The sequence below is a fragment of the Vidua macroura genome, chromosome 23 (genome assembly GCF_024509145.1).
Source record: "Vidua macroura isolate BioBank_ID:100142 chromosome 23, ASM2450914v1, whole genome shotgun sequence".
Classification (NCBI taxonomy): Eukaryota; Metazoa; Chordata; class Aves; order Passeriformes; family Viduidae; genus Vidua; species Vidua macroura.
In genome coordinates this window covers 7,866,241-7,877,313 of record NC_071593.1, presented here as the reverse complement: position 1 = coordinate 7,877,313, position 11,073 = coordinate 7,866,241, and positions in this window count along the sequence as shown.

Genomic DNA, 11,073 nt, shown 5'->3' with positions numbered 1-11,073 from the left:
GATTCGCTCCTTCCCTGGAAAGCGTTCCTCTGACAACCTCTGTCATGCAGCTGTTCTTTCTTCGTCTAGAAAAATGGGAAGCCTAGAAATTGGCTGGCACCGAGTCTGGGAGAAAAAGAGGGAGAAGGGCATATAAAGGGAAAAGACATGGACTGTAGGAGAAAAGGAGAGAGCCCCAAAGAGAAGGGGAGAGACCCTGGTGGGACGTGCAGAGTGCTCGCAGTGGGTAACAGTGCAGTAAGGGTGGGGAATACCCCGAATCCCAAAGCAGAGTCAAGCGGATTTGGGGGATGAGAAGAAACACCTCCAAGGCAGGCAAGGTGCCCGTGGGTCCAAAGTAGGAGCGGGGTAGGTTTTAACACACCTGGTGCTCCACTTCCACCTGCTACTCATGGGAATGGGACCAGGCCCTCCTTTAGATGCTGGATACCAAGGACACACACAGGGTTATCCAGGGTTATTCTTTCTCTCCCCAAGCTGTTGTACAGGTCCATGGACTGCAGGGGAAGCCCACCCAGGCACTAAAGCACTGCAGGGTCTCATCCCACCACTTCCCCTTGGCTCAGCCACTTCTCACCCCCCCGGGGCTGCCATCACCCCTTGCTCAGTGCAGCTCTCCCAACTGTCACGGGAAATTAGTGGTTCCAAAGCAGCAGCAGATGGGACAAGAAATGTTTCCAGTGTTCAAAGACAATCATTCCTCTCTGTCTCATTAAATTTTCAGCAGCAATTAGATACTCAAAAACCATGTGCTCATCTGAAAAGTCTCTCTCTTTTCATACATCTCCTCTGAAATGCCCACCATACTTTGGGTCACAAATGAGAAAATAGTGGGAATGTGGATTTGTGATTTTAATTATTTCACTGCCACAGATGGAAACAAACAACCCTGGAACAGTGCATGGTTTCTGCTACTGCATCACCTCGACTGGTCCTGCAGTTTTATGACTCCCAGAATCACCATTTTCCTAAAGCTTTTGCTGAGATGTGATTAAGGTATAAATTCTTTTTTTTTCCCCTCTATGTTATCATCCAAGAAAAGCTCATTATTCTTGCAATCTGACTCATTTTTTTCCCCTGAACATTACTAGCTGGCAACACAGATATCTTGCCAACAGTACAAGATGTGACTGTTGAAACATTCATTGTTCGACTCCATTTGAATCTACTATCAGGTCTCCATGTGACCTTTTAACGCTCAGAAATTGTCTATTTTAAATCATCGGCCCTGACATGTGTTGAAGATATTTTTAACAGACTGTTTACAGGAATTCTGGTTTCTGTTCTGTTTTTTTTTTTTCCCTTTTCAACAGCTTTTCTATTCATCATCTCCAAGTTTCACATGTACAGCTGTACTGAACACCAACAGGGCATTTGCCCACATGGCCTGTGAGAAATTGGACATCAGAAACTGAAGGGAAGGGAAAAAGGAACTCAGAAAAAATAGCTGCAACCTGCTAAGATTAAGATCTGAGACCTCCAGGAAGAATAGAAGGGAGGGTTACTTAGTTTTTATTCTGTGTTAGCGAGAATCAAACAGGGCTAATGTATGTGAAGAGAACACTGCCAAGAAGGGCAAGTGGAATTTTTTCAAATGCACCCAACATGAGGGACATGCAAGGCATGCCAGTTCACAACATCCTCTTCTACTCCATGCCAGTCTGGTTTACATTTACCCAGATGGTTCATAAAACCCTGAAAGGTTAATTTTGTGTTCTCAGCTCTCAAGCTCTCCAGCTGCCTGTGGGCATGTGCTCTATGCCACTTAATCTAGTGAATCTGCGGAATCACACAATTCCACGCTGCTGCTGAGTCAGGGGGGGCTTTGTCCTGCTTGGGGAACGATGCAGACCCCAGCCTAACAGCCACCACCATCCCACAATCAGGAAATTTAGCCAAGCATGAGACGTGGTCAGCTTTTACAGGAGAAACAGCAGGAGGGAGGATGACAACGAGCCACGGAACCACAACACCTCGGTATTTCCAGGATCACCCAGCAAGAATGCTTCCACCCAGAGAGACACCCTGACTGCCCTGCTGGGTCCCAAGCCACAGAGATGTTGGCAGATGTGGTGAATAGTGACACTTCTGAAGGTGTATTCCCCACTTCCAGACGGGGCCGGAAGAGTCTCCCTCATCCTTCACCGGCACAGGACAAACAAACAAACAAACAAACAAACAGACAAACACAAGTCGCTGCATTTCATTGCACCACAAGGCAAACAGGAAGCCCAAGCAGCCTGATGAGAGTTGAGGCTCTCTACTCCATGTGGTTAGCACTACTCAAAGTTAACACTGCTCAACAGGGAAACCACGCCGGGCTGCAGACACGGCTGGGAGCCCGCTCGCGTTTAAAACTCAAAAGATTGGGGTTTTTTGTTTGCTTTTTTTTGCAGCAAGATCTGAAATAGGATCACAGCCACCCAAAGTGCAGCCCTGATCCACACTGGCTGTCAGTGGTGAGCAGTGGGGCTCACCTGCCTGAGCACAGCCACGGGCCACACCAAATGCTCTGGCCAAACCACACTGCTCCAACATTTGGAGGTCACTGTTTGGTTTTGCATGTTGCACAAAAGCTCTCGGTGCTGTAGAATAATAGTGCACTGCTACAGGCTTTGGAGATTTATTTAAACACACACATCTATCTATCTATCTATCTATCTATCTATCTATCTATCTATCTATCTATATATTTGGGGCACCCAGGTCCTCTTGCAAGCGAGCAACATGCATGTCAAGGGACATTAGGAGAATTAGGATAAATTGCACTAAGTATTGTAACTGCACCTCACAGAGCACAGGAACAGGGTCTAGGGCATCCCCCGAGCCCCCAGCTCTGCTCCCTGGACTGACCACTCCATACACCCCTAACCTGTCACATCCTGACACACAGACATCCTTCACCCACCCCCAAACCAGTGCTGTTCCCTCTCTTCTCCATCTGCACTCCAGCAACCCTCTCAGGAGGGCATTGCCCTGAAGACAAACGTGACACAGCTCAGTCTTTGGGGCAGCTGAGGACACTGTGGTTATAATATGAGTTGTTTTTCTTTCAGGAACAAGGCCACAGTTTACTTGTTGATATTGCCACAAGAGAGATTTCAGAGACTAAAACCACAACAAAGCTTCAGCACGTTTTTCTCTTTGGTGACCGTGCATTCAAACAAAAATGCCATGAAGCAAAACCTTTCCACAAGCTGTGAGGGGCTGATGGTGAAGTATTAGGGTGTGGAATTCAAGGACCTGAGTAGCCTGTTTGTTTGAAAATCTTCTGAAATGGTGTCAATCTTGCGACCCCAAAATGACAGAGAGAAGGGAGAATGATGACAAAGATACTCATCCCTCTTGCTGAAGGCCAAAGTGGCCTAATTTGCTGTCCTTGCCCAGATAAAAATACTGTTTTATTTGTGTGACTATGTATTTAAATGAAGGATACTGCAGACTTGAGAACAATGTGTTCCTCTCTGGCTCCCCATAAATGTTTGCAGAGCAAAAATGCAACAAGGCATGACCTGAGTCAGCTGCAGTGGCAGCCGAGGTTCCCCTCCTGACCATCAGCAGCACCACAGGCTTCGACAGGAGAATAATCCCGGGAGGCAGTTCTGCTTCAGAGCTATCCAAATGAGGGTTTCTTTGGTACCTCCTTGCTGTTTCTTCATCAGAATTTCCGAGTTATAATCTCTGCCCATGCCAGAGTTCCACGCTGAGGCAAAAGGCAAGTTCTGTGGATTGTGGGTGCTGTAAGCAGCACATCATCCCGAGAACAGAGCGGAAGGCATCAACCAAACGTGAGGCAGGAGGAGATGCTGCTGACCCAGTCCTGCAAGGAGCTACAGACAGCTACAGCTCTGTCAGGGACACTGTGAGTTACTGACTGCAAAAACCGAGGAGAAAATTGGGGAAAACACCCCACAAATAAACAAAAATGGCCAGCAAAGTTACAGTCTGCAGCGGAAACCCGAGGCTTTCAAGGACGGGTGAGGGGCTCGTGTTCTGCTCCTCACACTGGTGCCAATGGCACAGCTTTTACTGCGCTCTTTTTCCCTGCATGCAGAACACTGGAAATGTTCCTTCGTGCTCCACAGGGCATTCTGGGGAGCATTGCTGGTTGTACAACCCAGCTGACGTCTTCAGCTGCTGGAGCTGCACAAGTTCAGAGCAGCAATGTCACAACACCCCACGTTTTTATCACTTCAGAGCACGGCTGCAGCACAAAAACAGCATTTCCCCCTCTCAGGGAATGCCACTCAAAAGCTCACTTCTGTTGAAGATGGGTTTTTGATACAAAGCTAAAAAATGTCAAACACAGATGCCAGAAGCTCCATCCCTTTTCTGACTATCCGTTCTTCAGGAGGGACAAACAACTTTCCTTTCTCTTGTTTTCTTTTTTTTGCAATACAAGTGAGTGATCTTTAAAACCACACATTTCCATTATGAATTGTAACTGCCTATTTAACTAAACCACGCTATTTATTCTTGAAATTACTGTTAGGGGATTCTGGATCCTTTTCTTTGCTACCAGAAGGAGAGCAGCACCCAGTCTTCCCACACTCAGAAGCACAGCTCAAGTTCACAAAACCAGACTTCAGTGATAAAGTCACAGTGCTAAAAAGAAAGCCCTTCATCCCGTTTGGGAATTTTGGGGGTCTTTATTAATTGTTTCCAGTAAGACCGGATCTCTCAGGCTCGTGTGTGGGTGGCTGGCTGCACCCTGAAGACAGATGCAGGTGCCTGCCTGTGCTAAATATTTTGCACAAACTCAAGAGTTTGTTGTATTTCAGTGGTTTTTGTTTGTTTAGCTTTATTTGACATCTAAAATGTGTATTCCAAACTAAGCAACATTCACCACCCAAATGAATACACACTCTGCATAAAAATCAGAATATATGTATCGTGTTACCAAGTGAGGCAGATGCCAGTGACAAATGCTTTAAGAATTTTTTAGCAGCCACCTGAAAAATCACTTAAGAGTCAGAAATAAGTAGCAAAGGCCACTGCATGAGTCACCAGTGACAAGGAGAAAAGGAATGTGAATGGAATTTCTCTTCTTTATTTCTAAAATGAGAGATGGCTCTAGCTGAAAGAAAATTATTTTTACTGTTACCAGAGGAAAATTTCCATTTGCAAAAAGGGGAATTTCCACCTGAGACATACTGATGAAGACTCATTTACATAGCTAGAGGTAACAACTCTTACCATGGGAACAGTGATGAAGGAAAAACAAATTCTTTTCAGTAGCAGGAAAGCACAAAATTTTTGTCCTCAAATTTTGGTCTAGAAATAGATCATGTTTGTTTTCATTAAGATTTTAAAAATATTTACAAAGAAGAGAAGATGTATTTCACAGAAGGGAGCAGTCCAGCCAGCCTAAACAGAACCAGGACTGGGAAACTGCAGGACAAGTACTGACTATGTTAAACACTTAGATTATGTGCTACAAGGGCGAGTGTGGCTCAAAAAATAAAGTAAAAGGCTCCATTGTCTGTTATGAGAGAATAACCATTAAAAACATGGCAGCAGCCAGGTGGGAGCGAGGGTGGGTCTCCCCTCAGCAGCAGGAGGCACCTGAGCACCCAAGTGATTTTTCCATTTTCCCAGAGTGGCAGCAAGCTAACACACATTACAGAGCTCGGGCACCTCTGCCCGTACAGCCACTCATTCACTGGGCTGGCAAATCGTGAAGGTCTTGGACTGAATTTGATACAGTTCCATTTTCACCAGGCCCCAATAGCCAGGGTCTGTATTACAATGCCCAGCTCACAGTGACTGCCCTTGTATTCTAACAGGGAAAATGTCAGTACCCAGTGCCTGGATGTCCCTTTTCTAAAGGCTCTCTGCTGGGAGCTGCTCTGCAGCACCACATGGACCCGAAATCCAGCTTTTACCCTGGCACAAAGAGGAACAAACCATCAGACAAAAGCAGCCATAAAGCACCTGCAGCCTGTGGTGCCGGGGGGCTCAGCAAGATGATAACTTTGCATTGAATTTCCTATTTTATTTCCTTGCTACCTGCAACAGGAAAAAACTCAACCTCTCATTTCCTTCCTCCTACCCACTTTCTGTTGGGTGTTTTGAGTGGCTGGTGCAAACTAGCTGCAGTCAGGAGCCAGATTTTCAATCTGCTCTTCTTTAAAGGCCGCGGGCAGAGAGGCAGAGCAGAGTCTGCTGGCTGAAGTGACAGCATGACAGGAGTGAGGAGAGGGCAGTGACAGCCACAGAGCTCACAGCCACGAGGGGAGAGATGCTCGGACAGAGCGGATCTGGGAGCACAGCACCGTCAAAAAGGAGAGCTCCGAGCACGACTTTGGCTTTCTGAATTAGCCTTGGAAAGTTAAGGGGAAAATGTAATGAAATCTTTGCATCCCCTTTCCATGAGCACCAGCTCCACAGGTGTGTGCTGTTTTGGACAGCACAGTAATGCTGCCAAGCCACACTTTGTGGCTTTGGGAATGGAGTGACAACACACACCCCATGCTTTGGGGTGATCTGGGGAGCCAAGGTACTCACTCAACCCTCTAGAGAAGAGTTTGCCTTGAAAGACATTCCTCTCCACCCTCAGCAGCCCCCAGCAAAAATGCTACTGACTACACATGCGATTCCTTCGGTGGCAGAAGCAGAAAACTTTCAGAGGCCCTTTGACACTAAAAATACATTCTTCCCCTCCTCGGACTTCTCCTTTACCAGGAAGATTCCTCTCCGTGCCATTCCCCAATCTGTCACACTTGTCTCTTGGCTCCCACCCTGGAGCCAGAAAAATTCAAAGCACAGAGCTCCGGATGGGCCATAAGGGCTTTTACTGCCGGCACCCACTCACAGCCCATTCCCTGCTAACAGGTCATGCCCTGACTGCTCCTCCCTGCACATTATTTATTTACCGTTCTCCTCTTCCTTCGAAGCTTTATTGATTGCTGCTGCTCAGCCCCGGTGAGGACAGACACCAGCACCCCTGGCTGCTCCTCAAACACCACACAGTTCTGTCACTGTAAGGATGCACAGAGCAAACCTGGAGATCCGAACAGATTCCTCAGATTACCAATTTACAAACCCCTCCAAATCCACACCTCTTGTATTCACTGCTGAATCAGAACCGGCAAAAGCCCGCAGGGATTTGAAATGTGCATCCCTCCTCTTGGCAAAATACAAATAACAGGCATCTGATCTCATTGACCAGCGTGGCTGAGCTCTTGTCCCCCAGGGCTCTCATCTTTACAGAATCTTTGTCTTCCCTTATCTCTGACAATGGGCACGGCAGAATGTTTGGTGATAACAGATTTATCACTGGCACTGGGAATTGCTCAGTCCACAGCACCAGAGCATTTTCCCCTACTCCTCTTCCTGAACCTCTTTTGTGGGGTTCCAGCTGACCACAGGAGGAAAGGCAGCCAAGCATCTCCTCAGCTTACAAATGACAAAAAATAGCACATGAAATCCTGCTAAGTTGCAAAAAAGTCAAGATGACAACACCCAATAATCTTGCACGGGAGAGAGCTGACAGAGCAAAGTCCCTTCAGTGCCCTTCAGCCACTTTGGGCAGCAGTGACCAGCCACAGCACAACCAAACCTTGATCCATTTCTTATTACTCCTTGATGCTCGGTGTTTCCAGCTCATCACCAGATGATTGTGCCTGTCACCTTGGCTGTACTTTGGAGACCTTGTAGGTGCAAGCTGCTGCTGGTAAGCGCATTGACCTGCCCTCATGTGAATTAGCAAAGACTGAGGGAGCCCAGCAAACTGGTCCAGGGAAAAGTGGCCTCCTTCCACTGGCAGCTGCAGGAGACAGTGTGAATTGTCCAGCAGTGCTCCCCACTCATTGCCTTGGGATCAGTCTCACAGCAGAAAATTAAATCCAGCCACACTGCTTCTCTTATGTCGCAAAAAAATAGAAGAAGAGGCTGTAAAAACCCCCAGCCTGCTGCATAACGATTCTGAATACAAGGTTTTTTCTCTGCTCTGAATGAGAAGTCAGCAGCTCTGATTTCATGAGCGCAAATTCCCCCAAAATTTCCCTGAAACCTTCCATTACAGAGGCAACTGAACTCTAGTAGTAATTTGGGCTGCTAGTTGTTTATTTACCTCAGTTAAGATTATCTGTTACATCTTATCATGGGTGAATGAATCACCCTCTACTACACGAGTGCAGCTGGCTGTCCCCAGGAGAGGAGCACAGCAGCAGCTCTACAGATTGCAAGTGCTCCCTGCAAAGGGGCTTCTCCCAGCACTGCCTCTTCCCTCCCCTTTTTGGCTGGTTGCCTTAACTGAAGAAAAATTTCTGGTGGGAGGACTAAGAACAGCCAAGTGAGAGGCTGTTTCCTCTAACATACAAGACAGTTGTAGCTCCTGTGCTGTCTGTGTGCACCACAGGTTTACAAAGCCCAAAAGGATTTGCTTAGGTAATGCAGAAAAATCTCTCTGCAAGAGCTTGCAGAGCAAGGAGGGGATTCCTGCCAAATTCTAAACAGAGGTGCTGGGAAGACTCGTCATGGGAAACGGAACCAGGAGGACAAGAACACTTGGAATTAATCTGGAAAACATGAATGAGTGTCACCATGAAATCACCAACAACCAAGTGACATTTAGCACACGGTAGAGACTCGCTGTCAAATCTTATTAACTGCATCCTTGTATCACAGCAGACAGCTCTGCCCACAGATCAGAGACCACAGCATTACAGTGCAAAAATCATTCATGAGCCTGCTGGAGGCTCTGGAAGGAACCGTAGAATGAAGGAGAAAAAGGAATCCTAAAAATTTATTCCCATCGTTTAGAAACCTGGACTAACCAACATTCTGTCCAGTTCCCTTACAGCCCTGGCACCAATTCCTACACGGAAAAGTCAGGCAGCCCTCCCTGACAAACATTTGCAGAAGCTGTTCTCACTCTCTCTGTGTCACTGGCCATCCCTGGCACCACTGGTAACTGTTGGAAAGCCACAAAAATGGCACTCAACCTGCAGGAGCCTCTGGTGGAAGCAGCTTCAGTGCGGGGATGCCCTCTCCCTCCTTGTCCTGCTCTCATGTGCATGCAAAGCTCATTGATTATTTTTCATCTCTCCCCAGCCACTGAATAAAGGGGCATCTCACCCAATTCCCCATCCTCAGCAAAGTCCTGTCTTCCTCTGCTTTGGCAGCTGCTTTTCCTTCTCCTCGCGGCCCATTTGCCTGCTGTTGTCTGGCTAATTATTTTTACAAGGCTCAATAATTACTGCAATCTTCCCCATTTTTCATCTCCTTCCTGCAGCAGAGTTTGGCAGGCAGGGACCTCCTGCAGCAGCTGTGCTCCTTGGCTGCCCACCCACCTCCTGCCGCGAGCAGCAGTGCCAGAACAAGGCTGTGCAACCTAATCCTCTATTTGCCTTTCCCTGGGCTCGGCGGTCATTAGCCAGAGGAGCAGCTTTGGAAGTCACTTAGCAACGTGCCAGCAAACCAAAGCCCTGATGTCACCAGCAGAAATAGCATCTCAGAAACACCCAATTGTCTCATGCCCTGAGCCAAAGCATGCGGGGCCAAGGACCTCCATTCCTCAAAAATTGCTGCTTCTGGAGCAATTGCTGAGTTCTGAAGCAAATTGCTTCTGGTCTTTGACGTGCTGGCAGATGAGGCAGCAGCACAGTGATTTCAGATTAAAATAATCTCCCATTCTTCAATGATCACACTGGCTAGAGGCTCCTGCTGCCTCTCTAACGTGTAGCACTGAACAGGAACACAGATCTGACCCTGAAGTGAACAGGCCTATGTGGTAGAGCAGCCCCCTCAACCCTTCCAGTTATTCACCTATGAAAATGAATTACAGATTTTAGACAGCTTTCTTCACATTTTTGCCATTTACTTATGGTCAAAGAGGGAGGCCATTTCCCTCCCTCAAAACAGCAGGGAGAAAACACAGCAGTAAATGCAGAAATTACACTGACAGCACCGTTCCTAATGCAACTTCTTGGTTTTTTAAGAATGCTGTCAGGTCCTTAAATAGAGAAGTTACAGCTCTTGAGAATTTTCAGTTCTTTGTGAATTTTCGGATCATAATTGACCCTGGCTCTCAGTTTGGGAACCACTTCTCTGGGAGCTCACTCTTGTCCAGCTGTGCAAGCTGCCCAGGGCCATGGAAAGGGAGGGCAGCTCCTCACTGGTGCTCTTCAAATCAGATCCTTCCTTATTTCACACACTTGAGCAAAGCTGGACTGCACGGTGGCTTTGCAAGCATCAAATCCCAGATTCTGCAGGAAGCAGCACTGGTGTTTCAACATTCAGCATTATCCTGACACCGAGTACCTCTGAGCGATTATCACAAGGCTCCTAAGAACAGGACAAATTCTAGATTTGTCCGTTCAAGAGCAGCTGAGGAAAACAACTCAGAGAGGAAAAAGAACGGGTAGTTCTGCTGCTGCACAGCACTGAGCAGGGCATTTATGGGGAGCACACAGATACCACAGCACCCCCTCCTCTGTGGGACAGATCACACCTGGGGAACACACAAACACACCCTGCCTTTTCCAGAGCCTGCACCCAGACCTTTTGCAGGTGTTTCCAGGGGTTTCTTCCAGGCAACCAACCGCCAGCCCTGTCCTGGTCTCTTTCAACTTGTTGTTTCTAAGAGCAGTGGTGTGAAAAAACAGGAAGCCACGCAGAGAAGAGAGAGAATACAGATTGAGGCATGAAACTGCAGTAGCCCCAGCTCCCCCAGCACTCACCCCACCCCCTCTTCCCTTCCCACCCCCTCACCACAGGCCGCACTCTTGATGAGAAATGCTCAGCTTTTGACGGGAAACCGGGTAGGAGCTGGGCGGCCGGAGAGCCTCGGTGGGAGGGGAAATCCAGCAGCACCGAGGGCAACGCAGCTCCCTGGGCTCTGGTGGCCACAGAGCACCAGGAGCAGCTCCAGTCAGACTCTGCTCCACAGGTGCCTCCATCTGAGGCTTCAAGGAAAAGTTTGTAACTCCCTTGTCCTCAGAAGTTCAGATTTGCTGCTTCAAAGATCCCCTGAGGACCATTCTGCAGGCTGTCTGAGCTTCTTCTATGATTTGCTGCAATCCAAACAGGTGTTGCACCATTCTATGCCCATGTAATTGTTTAAGGAAT